Source organism: Cydia strobilella, chromosome 5 (assembly GCF_947568885.1).
Source record: "Cydia strobilella chromosome 5, ilCydStro3.1, whole genome shotgun sequence".
Lineage (NCBI taxonomy): Eukaryota > Metazoa > Arthropoda > Insecta > Lepidoptera > Tortricidae > Cydia > Cydia strobilella.
The window spans coordinates 7,463,261-7,486,980 of record NC_086045.1 but is presented as its reverse complement, the minus strand read 5'-3'; the positions used below and the strand labels follow the sequence as shown (position 1 = coordinate 7,486,980).

Below are 23,720 nucleotides of genomic sequence, written 5' to 3'. Positions count from 1 at the left end.
TACAGAATGACTGCCTCTTCAGGAATGGCGATCACGCACCCCCGTTCCATTTGACAGGGCGATAAGATTCTAAATTCAAAACGTGGCTGTCACCAGTTACTGATAAAAAAAGGCTGTAAAGGTTACAAAAGCTTTACAGTACCTATCAAAAGAAGCTATGTGTATGTAAAAAACAGATTAAGCAATATCAGACCAATTTGTCGCGGGGCCCTCTATGACATTTGGAGCACCGTTCACCCATCTCGCACCGTTAAGAAGTTGCTATACAAAATAAGTGGTAATTTTTTCCATCTTGGATTTTTTCCAAAAAAATTTTTATAGCAATCCATGGGACCCCGAGTTTCCGTGACCAACATTTAGCGCGCTAGGACAAACTTGAAAATCGGGCGCCATTTAGAATCAGCCATTTTAAAATAAAAATGGCGGCGTCAGAAACTGCCAGGGTCCCTCTATGACATTTGGTCGAGCAAGCCCCACCTAATTTTGAACGTATGGCTGGGCCGTCGTAAATTTGCCATCTTGGATTCCAAAATGGTCATTGTAAGGTTCTGTATTTACCACAGTAAATCATACGATGTAATGTATTTCCAACGGCTCGTCAACCCAAACATCACGTGATACGACTGCTCTGCTCGCGGTCTATCATCGACTAACACCTAACTGTCAGTGACGTCACTATGACCAAAGATAGATATAACTCTGTAATAGATGGATACAGTCTAAGGAAAAAACGTTTGATTTTTGATCAGATGGCGCCACTAGTTTTGGCCAACTCTCGTATAGAGGGCGTTGACTGTTTCGTTTGTTATTTATAATTTAAACGAATACCAGTGAAAGAACATGGTTCAAAATCATATAAAAATAATTAATGCAAATAAAAAAATCATTTATCCATATTTAAATACATTTTAACGTATTTTTATAAATCTTCATTTTTAGTTTTAAAGTATGTCGATAGATGGCAGTGAATTTACAGTGGTTATAAAATTTACTATGACAGTACCGCTCTATCTTATTATATCCTCATTGCTATGACGTAAGCGCTCGAGACGCCAATACGCTAGTCATCATTTTCGAAATCGACACTCCCCAAAACCCATAAAACGACATCCATGACGACTTTTATGACATAGTGCATGTCCACCATCTTGGATTCCAAGATGGTCATCATTTTCGAAACTAGCACTCCCTAAAACCCATAAAACGACATCCATGACGACTTTTATTACATAGTGCATGTCTGTCATCTTGGATTCCAAAATGGTCATATTTTTTGAAATCTGCACTCCCTTAAACATATAAAACGACATCCATGACGACTTTTATGACATAGTGCATGTCCGCCATCTTGGATTCCAAAATGGTCATCATTTTCGAAATCTGCACTCCCTTAAACCTATAAAACGACATCCATGACGACTTTTATGACATAGTGCATGTCCGCCATCTTGGATTCAAAAATGGTCATAATTTTTGAAATCTGCACTCCCTTAAACCTATAAAACGACATTCATGACGACTTTTATGACATAGTGCATGTCCGCCATCTTGGATTCCAAAATGGTCATCATTTTCGAAACTAGCACTCCCTAAAACCCATAAAACGACATCCATGACGACTTTTATGACATAGTGCATGTCCGCCATCTTGGATTCCAAAATAGTCATAATTTTTGAAATCTAAACTCCCTTAAACCTATAAAACGACATCCATGACGACTTTTATGACATAGTGCATGTCCGCTATCTTGGATTCCAAAATGGTCATCATTTTCGAAACTAGCACTCCCTAAAACCCATAAAACGACATCCATGACGACTTTTATGACATAGTGCATGTCCGCCATCTTGGATTCCAAGATGGTCATCATTTTCGAAATCCTGTCCCTAAAACCTATAAAACAACCATGATCATAATTATTCCTAAAATTAATCGAGACAAAATTATTCGATGTACATACGAGTGGATACGAGTTTTCGCCTGGGAGGCGATTGGTCATGGAAATCTGTTCCTGGCTCCCGGTCTATTAGTGTGGGTCAAATTTTGGAAGCTGAATTTGCCAAATCTTATTTCCTATTCCAATATTTTATACTCATAGGGATGCCCATTATAGGGGCCCCATTACTGGATCCACGCCCATTACCGGGGTACCATTACTGGAGCTTTGCCGACCATGACTGGAGAAAAAACACATAGTTTTAATTTGTTAATTATGTGGAAACTAATTGCTGAATTTTTGATACAATACGCCTGAAACATAAAAGATGGATGGGACATTCAACTTCTAACACGCAAGGCGGTAACATTTTACATGTATCAGGGAAATATCACAAATACTCCAAATTTCCTCTTACAAGTCCCATGACTGGTGCCGTTACTATACCTACATACATTTGTTTTAAATTAACTTCAACCTGAGGTGGTAAGCCTCTTAGTAGGTCAGGAGCTTGGAGTATATAACCAAATGGAGACGCCTTGTCTGTAATTTAATGTACAAAACAGTGACGATTTTTGCGGGGTAATACTTAACGTAAAAATAGCCATCGCAGATGAACGTCAGTCCATACAACGGTCATACCATTAGAGTTTCGACAGAGGGGAACGCCTGTTAATGGCTACTCCGTTTTGGTTATATCCTCTAAGGTCAGGAGACCTCGAGCCTCTCTTAAGATTAGAGTATTGTTAATACTTTACGAATGTTAGAAATGATAATTGAGAATTAATATAATCCATTATTAAACTAATCTATACATTATAGTAGGTATGAAAGAGGGTCGCAATATCCATTGTATTTTAGATTCAGGGCTGGAACGGAATATGCATGGTGTAAACAAACATGTTTACGCCGTTTAGCGTCGCCTGACTACATACATTCACGTCACCTACATCTAGGGTTGCCATACGTCAAAATTTCCCCCGACATGTCAGGATTTTTGGTCCCTTGTCAGGATTGCGGGCAGACTTAGCAAGTGTCAGGGTTTTTTGGAAACCTCAAATAAACACTAGAAGCTAGCTAATAAAAGTGGTATCGGGCAGAAAAGTGGAATAAGGGATTTAATAATCTAAATAATTAATCTCATAAAGCTTTTTTTTTCTAAATCAGATAGCACGAACGGGACTGCCATTTGGACCGATTTAAGCTACGACAAGCACGCAAAATAGGCACATTGGATGTCGACTTGCGGAAAACGCCCAGTAAAACTAACTAACTAACTAAGCTACGACAAGTCGACAACATACCTAGCTCAACATTTTCGAGATAAAGACGTCTCCTTAAGGAGAGACATGGTAAGGGGAGGTCTTGGAGATGGCCGTCCACTATCTTCTTAAGTTCGCGTTTGTAGGAAATGTCAGGATTTTTTAAGATAATGCCAGACTTTTGTCAAGATATTCCATTTTGTCATATGGCAACCCTAACTACATCTAGATTTACCTCGGCGCACCCACTTTAGTATTTCCTGTTGAATGCTTTTAGCAATTACAACAAAATGTACGGAACCTAGTGAAACCACAGAGTATTTAGGTAAATGCACTATCGTACCAAAGTTATAAATTATAATAAGAACTTGTTATCGGGGCGGAACGTGCGGTTGCTGCCTACAGTCGGAAATGGAATCACACCTTCAGATCACGAATTTTACAATCATTCACAATTTTTTTGACACAAGCCATACAGTTTCTTTAACTCGTTAGATAATGGTTGCAATTGTTGCAAACAGCAAACTGTACAACTATCCCATTCTGCCGCATAAATAGGTCCTGTACATTTGTCTGTTTGCCACCATTTGACTGCAACAATATTTGATTATTTTGACACATTTTTGAAAAAATCTGGTGTTCCCAGGTCGTCATCACTCAGGTCACTTTGAGAGTCTGGGCTCGCTCGGCAACCTATTCCTAAGAATTGACTTAAATCAGTAGGCAGTTTTTACGAAAACGACTGCCATCCGACTGTCCAGGCCAGAGGGGAAACTAGGCCTTATTCGGACTAGTCAGGTTTCCTCAAAATGTTTTCCTTCACCGAAAAGTGATTGTTCGAGGTAATATACATTCCGACAAAATACAACAGAAATTAAATAAGGAACTAATTTAGTAAGTAGTTTACTTCTTTATTTAACTTGACAGATTGTATTGTCCACCTTCTACCTCTGAACCCAGTCTAGTAGCTCCTTGTCAGTGGTTTTCTAGTACCTAGAAACTTCAGTGTGGGACTATTTATATACTTTGGTTAGTGTTAATTTTTACAAACCTTTCAGCGGTAAACCTATATATTTGTTGGCCTTACACGTCGCTCTGTCATACTTGAAACATGTTTGACAGAATTTGGGCAAATGTTAACCATAAAGACGTCTCCTTAAGGAGAGACATGGTAAGGGGAGGTCTTGGAGATGGCCGTCCACTATCTTCTTAAGTTCGCGTTTGTAGGAAATGTCAGGATTTTTTAAGATAATGCCAGACTTTTGTCAAGATATTCCATTTTGTCATATGGCAACCCTAACTACATCTAGATTTACCTCGGCGCACCCACTTTAGTATTTCCTGTTGAATGCTTTTAGCAATTACAACAAAATGTACGGAACCTAGTGAAACCACAGAGTATTTAGGTAAATGCACTATCGTACCAAAGTTATAAATTATAATAAGAACTTGTTATCGGGGCGGAACGTGCGGTTGCTGCCTACAGTCGGAAATGGAATCACACCTTCAGATCACGAATTTTACAATCATTCACAATTTTTTTGACACAAGCCATACAGTTTCTTTAACTCGTTAGATAATGGTTGCAATTGTTGCAAACAGCAAACTGTACAACTATCCCATTCTGCCGCATAAATAGGTCCTGTACATTTGTCTGTTTGCCACCATTTGACTGCAACAATATTTGATTATTTTGACACATTTTTGAAAAAATCTGGTGTTCCCAGGTCGTCATCACTCAGGTCACTTTGAGAGTCTGGGCTCGCTCGGCAACCTATTCCTAAGAATTGACTTAAATCAGTAGGCAGTTTTTACGAAAACGACTGCCATCCGACTGTCCAGGCCAGAGGGGAAACTAGGCCTTATTCGGACTAGTCAGGTTTCCTCAAAATGTTTTCCTTCACCGAAAAGTGATTGTTCGAGGTAATATACATTCCGACAAAATACAACAGAAATTAAATAAGGAACTAATTTAGTAAGTAGTTTACTTCTTTATTTAACTTGACAGATTGTATTGTCCACCTTCTACCTCTGAACCCAGTCTAGTAGCTCCTTGTCAGTGGTTTTCTAGTACCTAGAAACTTCAGTGTGGGACTATTTATATACTTTGGTTAGTGTTAATTTTTACAAACCTTTCAGCGGTAAACCTATATATTTGTTGGCCTTACACGTCGCTCTGTCATACTTGAAACATGTTTGACAGAATTTGGGCAAATGTTAACCATTAGGATAGTTCAAGCGCCCCAAAAGGAGAGCTGAATCGGTCGGCTGGTAACACTGGAGCAAACAAATGATGTTCCGAATTCGTCGATGAGCTTGGAATTGGAACTCGGAATTGAAGTAGATTTGCAATTTGTCGAACAAAGGTCTCACAACACAAATTAAAATAGAAAGTATTGCCGTTAGTTAATTTATTCCTGACTTGATTCAAATGCGAATAACAGCAGTATTAGTAGTGTTTTGATAAATAATTAAAGCTGCTCCTATAACTTATTGTAGCCATTGTACATATATAGGTGCTGTTTTATTCAAGCCACTTATACTCTTCTAAAAATATTACCGCTTATCCCAAAGTCCAGCAGGACTATTAATAACGAAAGTTTCTTAATTTATGTTTTCAACCGTAGCAACTTTGGTCGAAACTTCGCCAATTTCTCCTCAATATTTACCCTTATGTGCCAAAAACATCAATATGTAGGTACTCCTGTACCGTACCGTACCGTACCAGTCCAGTACCAGGGTATCATTATTTTTGTCTCCATTAAATACGTAGGGGAAGAAAGGCACCATTCGGACGCTTTAAAGATTTTGATTTTTAGGGTAAAAACGGGACCCTATTACTAAGACGCCACTGTCCGTCTGTCTGTCTGTCTGTCTGTCTGTCACCAGGCTGTATCTCATGTACCGTGACAGCTAGACAGTAAAATTTTCACAGATGATGTATTTCTGTTGCCGCTATAACAACAAATACTAAAAAGTACGGAACCCTCGGTGGGCGAGTCCGACTCGCACTTGGCCGGTTTTTCAAATATCGGTCTTTAAAAACAGATTGCTCAATTTGTTATTATAATATTGTAATATTGTTAGGTGAGTAAATTAACTAAGCTAACAATGTAACACAATAATGAATGAGGTAGCTATTTAGCTAATAAATTAACTTGTGATAGCTGGTTGTAGATGGCGCTTTTCTAGATTTCATGCCACGATAAGAAAGAGAGAGAAGGATACGATGGATGGTTCTTATCTATGTAAGGAACCCTTGTACATATAGGTAATCAGAAGAGGAAAGGTCCCCATAGCTTTTGTCCATAAACTTTTAATTTTGGCTTCGGTTACCGCGATAGTTACTCATGAAATAAAACTATGAAAACGGATTATATCGCGTATATTGAATTTATAATTCATCCCGACGTTTCGAACTCTTTACAGCGTTCGTGGTCAACGGGTGACTGGTGCAAAAATACCCACATACTAAAATAATGAACAATCATAGACTACAAACTTTAAGGCTGGTTGTACATGCAAAATCGGTTCATAAGGCTAGTTATACACTATAATTATTTTTCAAGTAAAGATATATATTATATACGCGATAAAAAAAAAAAAAAAAAAAAAAGGGTGAGTGTGGCCTATCATATGTCGGGCAGACGAAACGGAGCATTTCCACTCGGGTGAAGGAACACATAGCTGATGTCAAGCACCGTCGACCTAGGTCTGCTGTCTGTGAGCATGTCATGGATAAAGCCAATCACTCAATCAAGTTTGATAAGCCTCTGGTTCTTGCCAAGGAGAAGCGTTACATACCCAGAATGCTGCGCGAGGCCATTGAGATTAAGAAATATCCAAACTTTAATAGGGAAGATGGCTTTTCTCTACCACCAGCTTGGGATCCTGTAGTCCACCTGATAAAGGAGCAAGCGAGACATAGACTGTGAGACCGTAGTGTTGGATGATGCTGGACATTCTGATGTTTTGAAAAGATGTGTCCCGCCGAGTTTGTTGCCGGTCCCATATTGGGATACCCTCCTACAATTTAGGAGGGAATTAAATCTTCTCGGGTCCGTGGTGTAGGGTTGGAGCCGGCAGTTTTTTTTTTTTTTTTTTTTATCGCGTATATAATATATATCTTTACTTGAAAAATAATTATAGTGTATAACTAGCCTTATGAACCGATTTTGCATGTACAACCAGCCTTAAAGTTTGTAGTCTATGATTGTTCATTATTTTAGTATGTGGGTATTTTTGCATTTTGTAATTTTTCCTCAGTCACCCGTTGACCACGAACGCTGTAAAGAGTTCGAAACGTCGGGATGAATTATAAATTCAATATACGCGATATAATCCGTTTTCATAGTTTTATTTTAATTTTGGGTTTTATTCTGAAAACTGTGAATTTCTACTTCGTAGCAAGGTGGAACAATTAAATTAAGCAGTTTGGCATAAAAAATGTTTAAATTACTTCCCGGCATGCAACGACATGCAATCCAATGCTGTTGGAATAGTTATTTGTGCAACAAGAGAGGAAAGTTGGTTTTTCTTGCGAGTGTTTATTTTGACTCAAAAACACGAGAGTAAAATAACTTTGCTCTCGTGTTGCACACATAATTTTTCACCTCAGTACACATATTAAAGGTTAACATGTATTTCGAATTACACAGAATAAACAGAAAAAAAAATAATAATATGTACGATACGATACGATACGATACGATACGAGACGAGACGAGACGAGACGAGACGAGACCGAACCGGACCGGACCGGACCGGACCGGACCGTACCGTACCGTCCCGTCCCGTACCGTACCGTACCCTACCATAAAAAAATGTTATAAAAGTATGAAGTTCATGGCCTTCACTAAATTAAAAAGCTACATTGTTTCACTCCCTGGAGTGAGGAAAGTCGCACTTTCCTCACTCCAGGGAGTGACGAAAGTAGGCTTGTTCGAGCTGCTGAGGTGAAAATGTTATTTAAACAGTTGCCTTCCTCGTTACCTGAAACAGCATTCCCTATCATTCCTATTTTGATAACAATATAAATCACTACATAGTATAAAACAAAGTCGCTTCCCGCTGTCTGTCTGTCCCTATGTATGCTTAGATCTTTAAAAAACTAAACGGATTTTGATGCGGTTTTTTTTTAGTAGATAGAGTGATTCAAGAGGAAGGTTTATATGTGTAATACATCAGCATTGCACCCGTGCGAAGCCGGGTCGGGTCGCTAGTGTTCAATAAATCACAATAAAATATTAGGTAAGTAAAGGTGACATTCGGATATGTGGCAACTGCAGCTGATTTAATTTAAATAACTGTGGCGGCTAACTGCTGACGCTGTAACTGTCAATTTCCTTCATGAAATGAGTGACGTTACCGCCACCGCTTTACTGTCAACGTTAAACCCGTCACTCATTTTACCTAGGCAATTGACAGTGACACCACCCGCGTTAAGGCCGCAGCAGTAATGTCACCATAGTAATGCAATTGCAGTTGCCATTTGAGCGTCATGTATCACCTATGTAATGAATTTGTTAGGGTAGCTGTCATTCTGAATGGATTCCCTCATATTTACGAGTAGGTACATTGAGCGCTTTACAAATTAAAACCTACACCGCGCGGGTCGAAACTAAGAGAGACAGCTCCTTAAATTATATCAGGTGTTCACAACTTTACCGAAATTGACAAATTCATTCGCGTAATTCAACTGCAAACTTGCAAAGTGATGTTGAGCAAACACAAGACCCGGGTCGCACCTAATTAATTATAAGGGAAGCTTTGAGAAAACAGACGTGGTTTGCTACATGCTCTGTGGGTGTTTACAGGATTTCATAGGCCGTTTAAATAATTTATAATAAGCTCTTTTAGGCTAGCTTCACACGGCAACGTCCTACACGTTTTTTAATTTTAACGTACATACTGTGACCCCTTTAACTAACTAGGGAACTGGATTTTACCCCTCCTCCATAATTATTCATATTTTTTCCTTTAGATAGGTTAGGAACCGCTGACTTACCCCAACTGTAGGTCTGGGGTGAAACTAATTTTCAAAATAGCCAATTATTTGAACACGATTCGGCAAAACGCCCTCTATGTTACGTGTTGTCCTCCAAGTAGTTCTGCCCTTTTTCTCTAGATGGAGGGAGCTGTAGTAACTAATGTAGTTTAAAAAATAACTCGAATAGACGCAATAACCCCATAGTGGCAATTACACCGGTTGACCTTACATAATTTTGTTGAATTGGTCGCATCAATAATTTTAGTCTTGACAGTAATTTGGTACTGCCGAGTTTGATTATTAAATCAGAGCAAGTTACATCAAGGAATGTTAACCGCTTATATTCGGGAAGATCCCAATGCAAATTAAACCGTTCGGCATTGTTTTAGACTGAAGTTGGTTGGATTTTATTATCAGTTAGGATAGGGGATTATACAGAAGTAATTTGGAGTAGACCGCGTGGAACAATCAGCCGTATCTCTCAAAGCGAGCTCGGGCCGGACATTTCCCGATGAGAATCATTTGGCAACACGCCCTTACCTATATTTAAATTGTAATCTCATTGAGTCAACGCTCTCAACGACTTTAACATTCGAAATAACTGAACTCCTACGGGTATTAAACGAAAAAATATTGTTTGTTTTGAACCAATATTTCAACCTACATTTCGCTTGTAGTATTTTTTCAATATTCATTAATTTTATAGTCTGAAGCTTTTTATGTAACTAATGTATTAAATAATAAAGTTTCTTATTAATATCCAGTCTAGTATCTTCATCGAAATTAAATAAACAATAAAGTAAATTTCATTAGTTTGTGAAACTGCTCGTACCTAGGTAATTATTTTAATTTGTTGTACCATTTAGGGGTAAGTAATTAAGTATCCATCTCTCTAAATCAGGTATTAAAAACAAAAACAAAACTTATCCGTAGAAAACTTTCTTATTGTGTTCGTCTTAAGGGGCAGTAGGTACAGAAAACGGAGTTTTTAAAAAGTCGTAGCGCGTTTTTGGATCACAATACATACGGCCGCCATAAATGTAGGTAATAAGCAATCTTGAGGCCTTTCTCGAGGAACTGTATCAATTCGAATCCTGAGTTTTTGACTTTCGCTCGATAGATAAAAATCAAGAACATAGATCTAAAATGCACTTTAAAAATTGGTAACAAAATATGCACAAATGCTAAAAATATAGCGGGGTAGAGGAAAACCCAGACGCAGCTTTTTAGATCAAGTGAAAGAAAAAGTAGGGGTCATGTCGTATCAAAAAGTCAAAGAGCTGGCGCGGGATATGGAAAGCTGGAAGATACTCCTCTGACAAGAGAATAACTCTTAAGTTAATGATGATGATGCTAAAAATATGTAAATTGCTACTAAAAATCGGCAATATCATGTTTGACTTGTTTGAGGGAACGACGTACAATAAATTTCACCTAAACCAACCACCACGTCACCACCAAGCTTAAATGGAGTTGGGTAGGACACGTTGCCAGGCAGTGATGGCAGGAGGACCAAAATGTTGACGGATTAGTGGCCGCTTTCGGATGAACGAAGCGCCTGGCGCCGTTGGCTCATGGGTGGATGATGTTCGAAAAATCGCGGGGCAATTTTGGATGAGACTAGCCCAGGGCTGAGATGTGGCGTACACGAAGAGAGGCCTACGCTTAGCAGTTGGCGACTGAAGGCTTAATGTTGATGATGATGATGCTGACAAAAAATTTAAATTTAAAAACATGATATCCGTGCCCCGGGGCACTTACTTCCATCTCGCTCACACTTACGCTCAGTGAGAGTGAGAGAAGAACACGCACTTACTGGGCCTTAATTAATAAACTTATGTGTACCTAAATGTGACAAGATAAATTGTTTTAATGTGTACTGTACTGTTCTGTGCATGACCTGAATCTTTTACACAATAAATCATTATGATTATACATAAAAAAGTGAAAAGGAAGTCAGCTTACCAAGTATTTACACACCCATGTGCACGTATTTCGCAACTCAAAGAAAGTTGTTGCATGTCACAATTTTATAAGTCTAACGTTTAACTAACAGTGAGGCGATTGGTGAAAAGTTATTTTATGGTTGAAGGCTTTACTGCATGAATCTGATTTATACTACATATAATCATGATATGTGTGATGCGGCCCGTTTTATAAGGAGTTGCTTCAGAATTCCCCTTTTACTACTATACGAGTTTTATTTCAACCAAGGTTACCTATATAAATTTTATTAGTTATGAGTAAAGTTATGAGTGCACGAAGTGGCTCTTAACCCTAACGCTGAATGTAATTGCAAATACCAATACCAATTTCAACCGTAATGTCGAGGAAAATTTAATTTCGCTACAAATAAGCGGATATAGAGTTCTCAATTCGCTGTACCAAATTATTAATTTTGTTATTTTTTAGGGTTCCGTACCCAAAGGGTAAAAACGAGACCCTATTACTAAGACTCCGTCTGTCCGTCTCTCCGTCTGCCCGTCTGTCTGTCTGTCACCAGGCTGTATCTCATGAACCGTGATAGCTAGACAGTTGAAATTTTCACATATGATGTATTTCTGTTGCCGCTATAACAACAAATACTAAAAAGGAACCCTCGGTGCGCGAGTCCGACTCGCACTTGGCCGGCTTTTTATTTTCAGACGACCGGTCTGACCTAGTGGGTAGTGACCCTGCCTATGTAGCTGATGGTCCTGCATGGGTTCGAATCCCGGTAAGGGCATTTATTTGTGTGATGAGAACAGATATTTGTACCTGAGTCATGTATGTTTTCTATGTATTTAAGTATTGAGAAGATCCATTTATTTACATACAAGATATATTAGTGTTACTACGTAAACGAAATTAACTAGCTTGTATCTAAAATAGGCCCTTGAGGCATTGTACCAAGGATGCTGGCGGCATTTCCGAGCTGTATAGCAATGCTGATACGTTGTTCTCCCTGTCCTCTGCAGCCGATTTGTGGTTTTGCGGCAGAACCATAGACCTGATCTGTCGCCGGGCGTCAGGGAAATTTCTGGCGCCCGTAACTTCCTTGTGGCGGGCTCGGGGGGGTCCGCTACAATGCAGAACGGCAGCCGAGTATGAAACACTTGCCTTGTCCGCCGCTTGTCCCTTCTACTCTCTAACTCGTGTTATACGGTCAATATTTTTTAATAGGTAATAAAAAGATTTCAATGATACAAGTGTTCTTAAATATTCAATAACACATACGATTATTTCAGTTAAGACGTGACGTGGCTTCCTACTATTTTTATTCTCGGCGCCACAGTCAGCAAATTAGGTTAGACCATAACACTAAGGTTTCTTGTTATGAAGCACGAATAATCCCTTAGTTCCTTATATTGTGACTTATGCCGGTAAATTGATTATTATCCAATTAGGTGAATTAATTACGTTACCTTACGTATTCGAGCTAAAACAGTAGGTTAATAACAGTTCCGAATTAGCCGCTGGGACACGGAATGTTTTTGTTTGAAACTTTTTAGGGTTCCGTAGCCAAACTGGCAAGAACGGAACCTTTATAGTTATTAACCGAATTCAAAATTATTTGTTTGTTACCTACCTAAGAGCTCCGTCATTCCGTAATGCACGTATTAACACAAAAAGCTGTTTTATCTAAGTTAACATATATATCGAAAAATGCGCGCTCCCGTTGCCTTTTTCACCAACATCAAATTGTGGCCATCACTTGGTATCATCTACTGGGCGTTATGATTACATACCATGTCGAGCTCACTGTGTACCTTATTTGTAACGAATATTATTTCTCATCACGCTTGTCCGAATAAACAAAAGACAAAGACAAAGGCTATTGCTATTAATTTGATTAATTTAATAGCAGTTTTACTTATTTTTACACAATTTTTAATCGTGGCTGGAATCAAATGGGTCTGTACCTTCGATGCCTAACCTGTCCAAAAATGACAATATGGCGGACGATTGTTTGAAATGTCACCGTAGTGTTATACCCCGGCCATATACTCAACGAGTGGCATGGGAAGTAGCAAAGGAAGCAAGCAGCCCTACATACTTCCCTCACTTATCATAATCATAAATCATTTATTTCGTGATAAACTTACATAATAGCATTACAAGGAACTACTTCCCATACCACTCGTCGAGTATGTGGCCGGGGTATAACTCCGGGGGTAAGAATATTGCAAACATGCGGCTATCGTGAATTAACACCCTCGTGTTAGATTATTTTAAACCGGGTCACTCACGTATTATTAAGTCGAATAGCTTGACATGTTTCGGTCCAATTTACGAGGACCGTCTTCACAGAGCCACGACACGTTTTCACTGGTCGAACACCCTCACCTCGAACATTTCACTTACGTCCCTCGTTGCACAATGTAGGTATTATGAATTTTTTTCAATTGTCTGAGATTTTTCCAAAACATTTTCCTTTTCAATAAAAGCAAATGCCACTAAAATACGTCGGTATATTTTTATGCAGGTTATACGGTTTTTGTACATTGCTCTTATAATATAAGAAAAGTGGGCAGTATGGAAAGCTCTTTACAGGCTTAGGACGGGAGTTGGTCGATCAAAAGATAATCTTCTGAGATGGGGAATTGGGCGAAAAGGTGATACCTACATTCTGCGAGTGTGGAGTCCCCCAAACAACAATACACATGAGACAGTGTTCCTTGTGCTACTACGTGCACTGAGGAAGATCTCCCGAGGGCTACAAATTTTGTTTTAGGAAGTTTGATCCCTTTACACGAAGAAGAAGATCATATGTAACTAGGTAGGAAAAGGGAACCCTCCTTAATATGTGGCGCAACACGCACTATATATAATATCATACCATGGCTGCAACAAATAAATGATTATGATTATATCATAAATGGAGCTATATATTGCCGGAGGATGACAAATGACTTTCAGAGCTTCTTCATCGAATCTGTCAAGGCGTGTTTACTCATATACTCGTACACTGTCGTACAACGTAATGAACGATCGATTTCCGCGAATCATCCGAAACTCGCGACGACGGCATCTTGCCTCGAGACAATTTGCGGTACTTTTTTATTATTTATCACAATTTTATTTATAGCTTCACCGCGTATTAATATGGAACGCTAGTGTGTAAGGACTCTAACGCGTAAAAAAACTTACCGGTTAGTCATAACATCCCGAATATTTTATGCTTACCCACTTGCCACTCGCTAATAGCACCCTATATACTCGTATAAGCTGGACAAAATAAGATCGTTAATTTTCACAATTTTAATGATTTTAAATTACCGGCTTTACAATTTTTTTATTACCTGCGTTATAAGATGAACAATCGTAATTTACACCTACATACAGTTTAAACTAAAATTTCTCGTTACACGTGAACATACAGGATGAACAAACTTGTGCGTAGTGACTTTTTAAGTCATACTTAACTGAATTTTATTTTGGGACCAATGCCGAAATCGCGAAAATAATTTGACTGTCCCATAGAACCACCACCACCACACCACTGGAGGGCTTCGTCACTTTTATGGTTCCGTATCTCAAATTTTGAATAAAATAGACTAAATAGAAATGTGCAGTCAAGCGTGAGCCGGACTTAATTAGTTAATGATCCGGGTTTTTTTAAAGACATTTCACTAACATTTTACATAAAATAATACATTGTTAAAGATTGTGTAATGGGCGGACCCTTAGAAGTTAGAACGCGAATCCGACTCGCACTTGGCCGGTTTTTCTTTAATATATGACATCTATTTCTGTCCCATCGAAATTAGAGGTATCACATCAGCCGGAATGGTTGAAAAGGCAGGGTAATTATGAACACCAAAGGGAATTTTGGAATAAATCAAAAGATTGTATTTGTAAGTTAACTGTAAAAGCTTCTTCTGAAAGGTAAATTATCGTACTTTAAACTACTACATCCAACAGTATTAATTTCTCTTTATTTAATCAACTTTTATAACAAAAACAAAACCTCTTAGTGTTCGTTTTTAACCGACACTGGTTAGGCAATCACGAACACCTAATGGGACAGTTAAGATCGTTCACAATTGACCCAGTAGCCTATAAATGAGATCATGTACGACAAATTGGTTAGAATTAAACTTAAATTTTAAAAACGTACATACTGCCCGGGAAAAATCACAACGTTAGCCCAGTGAAGACGATTGTGACGCCCGTCTGTACACTTTTTATGAGTCTATTTTAAACAAACGTAAAGTAGAGAATTACTTTTTTTAAATGGAGAATTAAAGTCAAATAGAGAATTACTTTTAATTTTAATTAACAAGTTAAAGGGCTGTTTTTTGTTCTATATGGGGCAATGCCGAAAGTTTAATGTTTAATTTATGGAAAAATTGGAACGAAAGTAAGCAATATTTGAATTAGTTTTAACTTGAATCCTTTATGCACCCGTAACGCTCCGTTAGTCGTTTAGTAGTGATAGTGATAGCGTGATTTCTAAGATGGTGATGAGTGAAATCATGTTATCTCTCTCTAACATAGTGAAACAGCTACGTTTGCGATTACCCAGCGTTCGTGATTATCCGGCCTTCCCCTAATAAAAGTTGTTCAGTACAATATCTATAAAATCACTACGCAAAGTATCGCTGATGATTAAAATTTCACCTTGTATATGAATATTATACGTCAATATTACCAAATTACAGACTAACATATCGAAGACTCAAAACACCTAACGTCATTATTTCTATGGCTAATTATTCCATCTTGCGTAACTCACTTGATGAAAAAGCGACTGCGAAAACATCAGACAAGAAACCAATTACAGATGGCAATTTTCAATTCCGATGTTCCTTTATTCATGAGTCCTTTGGCGCATTGCAGTTCAGTGGAGAGCATCGGCACGACAGGGCGACGCGTGGGTGACCTGAGATTCCGGTGTGAGAGGAAAATATCAGTACCTACTTTTTCGTAGGTGGGAAAAAAATCTAAATTAAGCAATCATCATGATTTTTTAATCGCGCTATACTCGGAACTGTATTTTTATTTTTACCTATTTAATCGACATCGACAAAGTAGCAGATAGGTAGGGTAGGGTGGTCTAAGACTGCGCACTTTTTTTTTATTATATAGGAGGCAAACGAGCAGACGGATCACCTGACGGTAAGCGATTACCGCCGCCCATGGACACCTGCAACACCAGAGGGGTTGTAAGTGCGTTGCCGTCCTTTAAGATGGGAGTACGCTCTTTTCTTGAAAGTTTGAAGGTTAGAAGGCTTAAGGTTAGAGACGTGATAAAATAAAAACCGAAGTGCGAGTCGGACTCGCCCACCGAGGATTCCGTACTTTTTAGTATTTGTTGTTAATAATAAGGTCCCGTTTTTACCCCAGGTAGCAAAGTGACCTCAGCGAAGTCATAATGACGTAATAATGACGTAATTACGTATAAATGCTGTTAGGAACCCTTTGGGTACAGGACCCTAAAAACAGTATACATAAATGAAATCAACTTTTGTTATTTTTTCCCCGAATAACAAGACAACATAATTTGAAACACTATTTGTAAATGAGATCAACCAATATTAGAGCATAATTGAAAAAGTCGGACTCGCCCGTTCCGTACTTTTTAGTATTTGTTGTTATAACGGCAACAGAAATACATCATCTGTGAAAATTTGAGACCTGATGGCTGCACTCTTGTGCCCTGGAGCGTTGGCCGCCCTTTAGCGTGGGACGCTACTTGCGTCGATACTTCAGGGATTTCGATGAAATTTGCTATATGGGGGTTTTCGGGTCCGAACAATCGATCTAGCTAGGTCGTACCTATGGGAAAACGCGCATTTTTGAGTTTTTATATGTTTTCTGAGCAAAGCTCGGTCTCCCAGATATTATAAACTAATTTCAGACCTAGATATACCTCATGTCATTGTATGTGCAAAGTTTCATTACAATGCAACACGTAGTTTTGAAATGAGAGCGGAACAACGTTTGTATGGGAAGGTGCAATTCGGCCGAGCTTGCCGGGGACTCTTAAGAGGATAGTGGACGACCGCTTCTCTATACAAACGTCCCCATTTTCTTCCCACGATATAGTTGGTAAAACCAAATTGTCAGTAAATAAGAACAAAAAAAACTATACGCATCCTTTTTTTTTTTTGGTGCTAGTACTAGTGTAAGACAAAGATAGTATGAACCTCTGTCTATGTTCGAAATGAGACAGTACTTTGACAAAAAACTGCAAAACCTATGCTGATTCACATGGACTGAAGTACAATTGTCTCAAAACACAAGTTATGGTTTTCGCGGTGCGGGGCACGTCGTCAGTGTACGTGCCGCCCATCAAGTTGTATGAAAAGGAGCTGGAGTAGGTTGACCGGTTCAAATATTTAGGTCATATTATCACGAGTGACTTAAAGGACGACAGTGATATTGAGAGGGAACGTAGGGCGTTGGCGATTCGAGGGAATATGCTGGCTCGCAGGTTCGCGCATTGTACGGGGGAAGTAACGAGAACCTTGTTCAAGTCCTTCTGTCAATCGTTCTACACCAGCGGCCTGTGGGTTAGTTATACTCAGAGAGCCTTACGAGTCCTCTATAATAACATGTTTAGGGTGCTGATGGGGCTCCCTAGATTCTGCAGTGCATCTGGCATGTTCGCCGACGCACACGTAGAGGACTTTTTTTTATACTACGTCGGTGGCAAACCCGCCCGCCTGATGTTAAGCAATCTCCGTAGCCTATGTACTTCCACGCCATTATGCGCAAAAACATCAAGTCCATCAGAAGCAGAATACAGGGTAGTGCCAACAGAATACTAAATATGTTCTTTACAAAGACATTAGATGTCTGCACTTAAAAACTCCCATTCAGGGGATATATATATTTTTTAAATTAAGGTAGTGTGTAAAAAAATAGTTTTAGTATAAATAACCTAGCTTTTAAGTAACTAACTAACAAATTTGGAACACCGTGTCTGAATTAAGAAATTATTTATTTAAAAACTGTAATAGATGTCATATATTAAAGAAAAAGTAACGAAGCCCTCCAGTGGTGAAGGCCGGATTCGAACCGGCGTCTTTAGCTATCGCGGCTAACGCCATGAACCCCTAGGCCACCCCGCCACGGCGGTGCCCGTCCGAATTTCTCGACTATATGCCATCTTAGTAAGACTAGGCGTCTTTGACCAGACAAGAGAGTCTTTACTAAGATGGCATATAGTCGAGAAATTCGGACGGGCACCGCTGTGGCGGGGTGGCGTAGGGGTTCATGGCGTTAGCCGCGATAGCTAAAGACGCCGGTTCGAATCGGGCCTTCACCACTGGAGGGCTTCGTCACTTTTTCTTTAATATATGACATCTATTACAGTTTTTAATTTATATATAGTAGTGTGACTACTTAAAAAAAAACAAATCAAAATATTTAATAAAATAATTTGATTTGTTCCCAAACTTGTTCAAATTATTTATTTATTTATTATTATTTATATTAACTTTATGGAAAATATTTTCAAACAATTTATAACTGTGCCCCTTCGTTTGACTATTTTCGATTTTTGATTAGGTATTATTGATAAAAATAGCAGGCAGCAAAGTAATAATAGCTCAAAAACAGGACAATTATTGTCACCGTGCACTTTATTCAACAAGCCCCTGCTTGATATGCCGATGAGTTTTCGTTGAAAGGTTTCTAACCCCCCCAAAGCGGGCTGCTCACAGTCACAAAAGCCCCTCAAAGAGAATATGTACTAAGAGAATAACCTCGCAAATTAATTAATACTACTAAGTAAACAAATAATGCTCCAGTACGACTGCTTTCTCTCAAAAACTGCATAATATATATAATAGTGTACCTATTTTTACCTCTTCCAGTAGAAAAAGGAGGCCTTATCCGGATTACATTTTGTAGCTTTCGTTTAGTAGCAAATATATAAACTCGTACTAAACACAAATCAATATGTAAAAAGGCCCTAAGGCAAGTGTACATTAAAACAAATTTATTAAATTTATCACGAAACGAAGTGCCAAAAATCAAAAAACTTCGAAATGCCAGGACTCCAGGAGGTGCCCCTAGCGGCCCTATTAGCCTCGAAGTTAAATGTAAGAACTTGGCTTCGCTTGGCTCGCTCGTTCAAAAAGAGTCTCATAATACTTCTTTGTAGGTATTAATCAATCTTGAGTCGTGATCAACCACTCAAATTGTACGATCTTAACTAATGAATTCTTAGAGTGTTCTTAACCGAAGTGAAAGAAGTAAATTTAAATTATTTTGAACGTCAATTTCAGCGAAGAAAAGACCATGGCTTAGACATTTTGCTAATGGGATTCCGATTGAGGACAAATTCAGATCTGAAACTCACCTCTGAAAGAACCCTTCTGTGTTAGTCCAAGTTGGAGGGTGAAATAGGTACCTACCTACTCGTAATAGTACCTAGTCTATGTGACTGCTACATAATGAAATGGGTGTGTGAAACGAGCTGAGCGCGAGTTTCATAAAACCATCACAGGACTATTTTAATGCCAAAATTATGTACAGTTACATACACTGATTTATGCTGTGAAGCGGTGGTGGCCGAGTGGATTTGACGTCCGGTTTTCAATCCAGAGGTCGCGGGTTCAAATCCATGCTCGTATAAAGTCGTTGGAATTTAATAACCTGACCGTTTAACACTTGAGAGATTAGAGTTTTGAATGATTCACGGTTAGTTTCACTAGACTTATATTGACCGGGATATAGACCGTGATTACCTTTTGTATTATTAAACATACAAACGAACATACGTTTTGTGAACATGATGCATGTAACTGCGTCGAAATATCGGGAGCTCACAAATAATACAAAAGGTAATCACGGTCTATATCCCGGTCAATATAAGACTGTAGAGATTATCTTGTTAACAACGACATTGTTCTCTAATGTTTAAAGCTACCGCTAATAACAAAATAATAGCAAGTAACAAAAAATGCATACAAATAGCTACCATCTTCTCTAATTCATAAGTGTAGGTACAAAAGTAGTAAGAAGTAGTACTTAAAGAGTCCCCGGCAAGCTCGGTTCTCCATACAAATGTAGTTACGTTCTCATTTTAAGAGGCCGTAGTCGATTTTGGAGCAAAAATGTAAAATTGATAGATTTAGTCGTTGAAATTATACACGTTTTGTTACGTAATATCTAAATAACAAGTATTGATTTTCTATTAGCACCTCTTATCATCTTGCCTTTTAATAATGAGGTCGCGAGCGTGCGTCACCGGTAATGCATGAAGAGAAGGGGCAGTTTTTAAAAATTCATCAATAAATCATGGTGGTAAAATATACAAATTGATGTATAAGAATAGTTTCAGCAAATGTTGTAGATTGTTTAAGTATCAAAATTACGTTGAAATTAAGTCGATTTTCAAAGAAATTGTCACTTGTTTTGAAGTAATTTCTGGAGAAAATTGGTTTCGTCTAAATTTCATTTACACTACTTCAAAGTCATAATAATAAAAATGTAGTCTGATAAACGTCAAGTCCAAACTTTACGAAATTTACAAATAAGAGCGACAAAATCAGTGCTTTACGCGCGTTTACCTAAACGTCCATCAGAAAAGCAAACATTACTAATTTAGTGAGTCTGTTTTCAAAAAACTGATCTGATAAAAGGTAAGATAAGAAGACGTGCTAATAGAAACCAGTACTTGTTATTTCAATTAGGTAACAAAAAGTGTAAAATTTCACGGACTAAATCTATCAATTTTACATTTTTGCGACTAAAATCGACACCGGCCTCTTAAAACGACTTTCTAGATTCCTCTGAAACTTTGTACTTAAAATAGAATAAGGTAAAATATCTAGGTCTGTAATTAATTAGTTTACGTAGCTTCCGATGCAATAGTAAAATACAGTGAATTTAAGTTTTTCATACAAAACTTGTTTTTGCTCTATTTCGTTTGTTTTATAAACTGGAGCTATATAAACTAATAACAGGCATAGGTATTATCATCCTCATGTCATTGTATGTGCACAGTTTCATTACAATCCAACACGTAGTTTTAAAATGTATGGGAAGGTGAAATTCGGCCGAGCTTGCCGGGGACTCTTAAAATATTTTCATGCATGACATTGAGCAAGATTATTTATTAACTTTACCCGGCTTTATACATAATTATTTAACTCTAAAATTATTTAACTGCCGCGGCTAAAAACTACGAAATAAAATAGTTTCCAAATGAACGGAGACAATCCCATAAATCAGTGTCGTAATGCAAGCGTTTAAGTGTATCGTAAATCGAGAAACGCGCGAGTCTGGGAATTATAGCAAAATAAAACTTACCGTTCGATTAAGAGTTGATTTTGCAGGAACTGAATATAAATATTAAACACAATCAAAAATATTTAACGAAATGTTCACTTCACTTTTGTTTAAAGTTAGTGTCGGAAAGTTGCCGGAAAAGCGGCGGCGCGCGTGTTCTTAATACGGCCAACTTGCCCCGCTGAAAGAGCGCGAGCGACTGATCGTTTCGCTACTTACGTGCCGCAGCGCTACGTTTCAGCTTCAAGCTTTCAGTTCAGAACTACAAAATTGGGTTGCGAACCATACATTGTCTGTTTCATAACAGTCTTACAGGGTGTAACTAGCTAAGTATACCCTGACAGCGCGGATATTAAACACAATGTAAAGTTAAGTGCAATGGTCATTTATTTAAAGAGATCCCACCAAAAAAATAGACTGCGCAGTTGATAGGTTAGGATTTTTAGTTTTAGTTTTTTGTTTTAGCCTTAAGTAATACTTACATTATCCTTGTTTTTTTATTTATTAAGTACTAACCTATGTTTATGGATACCTAATGTGTCTGAAATAAAGTTTTTCAATTCAATTCAATTCAAAAACATTTTCATGTAAAATGTTGCCAAGACGAAACCATAAAGCTCGCACTGTCAAAAAGTTATCAGGTGTCTTGTAGAGCCAAGCTTCTAAAGCCAAGCCACATAATTTGACTAAGGTGTAGAGTTTGTGAAGTTAGGGCTTGCAGAGTTTAGAAGCTTGCCTCTACAAGAAATCTGATGACTTTTTGACAGTGCGAGCTTTATGGTTTCGTCTTGGCAACATTTTACATGAAAATGTTTTTGGTGGGATTTCACTTCTTTTTGTAAGTTGCAGACAATCTTCCATCCCCTAATTAAAAGGGTTGGGGGTAATTTACTATTAAAAATCCTGAAATACGTATCTGGAGGCATCCTTTACACAATCTGCTTTTACTGATTTCCCATACAAACTTCAACCCCCTTTTTCCCCCTAACACTCTTTTCCACCCCCGTACATGATTGATTGGGTGATTTTGGGGTTAAAAACTATTATATATCCTTCCCCATAACAAAAACTATCTACATATCAAAAACTAAATCAATTCAGCGGTTATTAATTCCCCATACAAAATTCCACTCCCCTTTTCCACGCCCTTAGGGGCAAAAAAATTTAAGGCGGTTCCCTGAGCCAGAAGGCGAAAAATCTCCTGATATGATCATGTTTTTCTAAGAGACGTTGATATTCGTAGACGTGGAAAAAATATATGTAGTTCTTGACTATATTATCTTTAACAACATAGCTTCCGATACACGAATTATGACACTTCGCTCGATACAATTAATTCCCAAAGTAACCTCTAACTCGGACTTTTAATCCTACTTTACTCGGTTATTTATTATGTGATACTATAAACAAAAAAAGAAGAAAAAACAATCTTAACATAAATAGTAATTTCATAGCTTTAGAATTTCGATATTGTAAGGTAACGTTTTTAAAATAAATAAAAACCGACAAAATTCGATCAAAATTGACACTTGGCGCGTATGTTCTTTCCCGTTCTTTCTTGCGAAATGTGACAAAGACAGTGGCAAACCGATGGAACGGCCTTAAGTGTAGGACCTTGAGCGTGCCGAGGGTTTCAAGGCATGTGAGGTAAACAAACTGCTCCCGATTGAAAATAGTAAAGACCGAACTCAAAATTTGCACTTAATTATCAATTTAGACTATCTAATAGAGGATAAAATGCACACTGTCAAGTGTCAACGATTAAGAGGCTTTCCGAGCGGGTGTCACCGTAAGAACTGACAATTCATCTTCAAATATTCATGTAAGAACGTATTTAGGATATATTATAAAATTTATAAAACAACTTTTTGTACATCACTAAATCGCCATTCGCCTAAAATAAAGAAATGAAAGTGCTAAAAATGTGAAAGATAAAAATAAACGTCTTCATCATTCTTTGTGAGTTACTTAGATTGATGTCTTTAATCAAAATGAGAAACGCGATCAAGTGCGAGTCCGTTTAACTCGCGCACCGAGGATTCCATACAAACTTAAATGTAATAAAAAACCGACCAAGTGCGAGTCGGACTCGCGCACGAAGAGTTCCGTACCATTATCTATAAAAACGGCAAAAAAATCATGTTTGTTGTATGGGAGCCCCCTTAAATATTTTTTAATACAGTTGCTCAAAAAGTGCTACTTTTCGTGGCTGTTTAACGTGCGGAAAGTTGGTTTTCGCGAACTAGTGCTTTTTACTTTTCCAATTTTTTTAAATTTATACTTGTTCCAATTCATGACTACTTA

General features: G+C 38.1%; 1 protein-coding gene and 1 long non-coding RNA gene across 3 annotated transcripts in view; one reads left to right on the top strand and one right to left on the bottom strand.

The window, feature by feature from the left end:
* Nucleotides 1-2,378, top strand: part of LOC134741418 (uncharacterized) — a 233,174-nt gene extending 230,796 nt beyond the window's left edge. The window contains exon 3 of the long non-coding RNA XR_010127881.1: nucleotides 2,359-2,378. This is a non-coding gene — a long non-coding RNA (uncharacterized LOC134741418). The remainder of the gene's footprint in view (nucleotides 1-2,358) is intronic.
* LOC134741408 (serine/threonine-protein phosphatase rdgC) overlaps nucleotides 1-21,593 on the bottom strand; it is a 152,668-nt gene extending 131,075 nt beyond the window's left edge. For both annotated transcript variants that reach the window (XM_063674178.1, XM_063674179.1), the window contains exon 1: nucleotides 21,438-21,593. The gene's annotated coding sequence lies outside the window, so the exon portion shown is untranslated. The remainder of the gene's footprint in view (nucleotides 1-21,437) is intronic.
* Between the last annotated feature and the right edge of the window lie 2,127 nt (nucleotides 21,594-23,720).